This window comes from Lolium rigidum, chromosome 3 (genome assembly GCF_022539505.1).
Source record: "Lolium rigidum isolate FL_2022 chromosome 3, APGP_CSIRO_Lrig_0.1, whole genome shotgun sequence".
NCBI classification, from domain to species: Eukaryota; Viridiplantae; Streptophyta; class Magnoliopsida; order Poales; family Poaceae; genus Lolium; species Lolium rigidum.
Genome location: NC_061510.1, coordinates 183,952,000 through 183,954,441, shown reverse-complemented (window position 1 = coordinate 183,954,441; position 2,442 = coordinate 183,952,000). Strand labels below are relative to the sequence as shown.

The window sequence follows — 2,442 nt, the reverse complement described above, 5'->3', positions numbered from 1 at the left end:
GAAAAGAGAAACATATTAGATATTGAATTAAAATCGTAGCATTACAAGGGGAACACCATCCACGTGGTATGCATCGATATGATGTTTATAACATCACCATCACTACTTCCTACGAGAAAACTAAAGATACAGAGATGTAATGTAGACTATCAAGTAGCAACAACATTCTCCCCCTTCCATTCAACTTGTCACCAATGCCATCGTACATTTATCTTTGGAATCTACAGAAAATGGAAAATTTGTCTTCTGTCTTGTAATGTACAGATTAATATACGAATATTGCAGTCCTTCCTGATCTTTGGGCCTGCAAAAATAATTTTCAATTTTAGGATCGACGTGGCAAAAACCAAGGTTCCTAGCTGATCTCAGGAGCAGATCAAATAATAATAATGCCACTATATATACGAACACAACTGGGTACAATGATAGAGCATCCACTAGACCAAAAGCTATAGTAGTTTCTCACAGAAATTTCAGGATTTCAACAACCATAGGAATTAACCACTTATGTTTTTAGACTTATTTCGACATTTTCATCAGAGTAACTAGTTATTTACTATATATTAGGGACTAGAACTATACAGGACTATTAACTATAGTAGCGAAAATCAATCTCAAACGAACATACAAGATATCCAAACTTAGCATGGCAACTTATATGGAAGAAACCAGACATAAGGCTAAAATTCAGTGGCTTAAAGAGTTGGAGAAAACGGGGGATGAGGGGAACTTACATGGGGCCAGGGGTGAAAATGGAATCATTTAGACAACATCAAAACTTCCTGACCTGACTGCGTAGTTCCTTTACAGATTGAGCTGCACATGACAAGAATATAAAAGTAACTCAAATCAGGAATCAATATTGGTATAAAGGACCGATGGCAAGAAAAATAAGAAGTGCAATTTGTAGCTAGTTATCAACTCTTGCTCCATGTGTTGCAGGCCGGAGTCAGCACACAATATCACATACAAGTAGGCATTGAGTTGTAAATGGCATTAGGGTCTAGAGATAAAATAAACAACAATATAGAAGATCGATGGGGATGCTAACAGATATGCCGAGTCTGGCAATGAGTATGTCAGCATACTACAAGATTAGTACTGCATTTGAAGTGACAAGAGAGAGACCAACCTGACATGATATTTGGTTTGCACACTCCAGTTTTGCCGAGATATCATGCAGCAGGCAATAAAATTCATTGAGATCTTTAGAGTTCTTCCCACGCGTCACCTTAAAAACCTTCTTGTTTTTCTAAGCTGCCATTGCATTGTTTTGATAGTTAGGTCTGAACACCATGTGTGCCTGAAAAAAGACAGAACAAACATACCTGTTTTAACCCTACATGCTAATAAGTGTTGTCGGGATTTAGTCAACTAACCACAAAGGGTTTCTGATAAAGAAAATTTTGAACCTAATATCTGCCGGAGGTTCAAATCTTCAGTCTGCTCCACCTTAAACGTTTGATTTTTGTTATGGCCTTTGAATTAACAGTGAGGTTCATACCAGGGAACTATCACAATAAAAGTAAGTTGGCATATTTCCTGCACAAAAATGTTTGATTCTTCTTTCTTATGAAGTATTCCTGCATGTAGAAGCTAAGAATATACCAGACAAACTATTATCTACAGTCAAGAAATACTAATAACTTCTCTCGCTTCATCCTCACGGCCAACCTATAAATCTGTGATTTCACGAAGACCAGCACTACAACAAGTGTACTCCATTCAATAGATGATTCACGAATAAGAGTGTAGGATAGGAGTAGCGATCAGTACACTCCAGGAGCCGGACGTACCTTGTTTGCATCCGTGTATGTACCCACTGAAGATCCATTAGTCGAAGTAGACGTCCTCATCACGGAACATGGCCTTGTAGGCGGCGGCGGATGCCGCGCAGTGGTCGGAGTCACTGTTGCCGCCCGGACCGAGATTTCGACGTTCTGAAGGCCACCATTGCGACCTGGCTCCGAGGCAGTGTGTCGTCCTATTAGACCTTGGGGGAGGAGATATAGGGGAGGGGCAAAGGCGGAGACTAGTAGGAGATCGATGGTGATGAGGCGGCCGCCGCACTGGTCGTTGAGTGGCCTGCAGATCGGAAGATAGATGAACTAGGGTTAAGTTGTATTGGTGGAGAAGGGGAATCGGGATTTGGGAGCTTTTTTAGATGGGGAATCGGGAGGTGGGTTGGGGGTTGCAGAGGTGAGGGATGGTTTATGGAACGGGTTTTTTTCGTGGGGTAGAAGTAGAACTACTTAGGCGGGGACGTTGCAACGTGAACTGTAGATACACACAATCATCGTTGCAAGATATGTGTAGCTGTGGGCCTATTCTTGTTGTAGTGGAAGTTGTTTCGGGTTTTGAAAAAGTGGAGCTTGATATTCCTAGAGGTGAAGATGAGAGGACACTGGCCGATGTCAAGCACGGTTTCGCCCTATGGCCGAA

At 41.5% G+C, this 2,442-nt stretch overlaps 1 long non-coding RNA gene across 1 annotated transcript; it reads right to left on the bottom strand.

Annotated features, from left to right (window-relative positions):
• Positions 1 to 243: 243 nt before the first annotated feature.
• Positions 244 to 1,340, bottom strand: LOC124698759. The gene is made up of 3 exons (XR_007001102.1): positions 1,133 to 1,340; positions 735 to 816; positions 244 to 304 (listed from the first exon to the last, which is right to left on the bottom strand). It is a non-coding gene; the product is annotated as an uncharacterized LOC124698759 (long non-coding RNA).
• Positions 1,341 to 2,442: the final 1,102 nt, after the last annotated feature.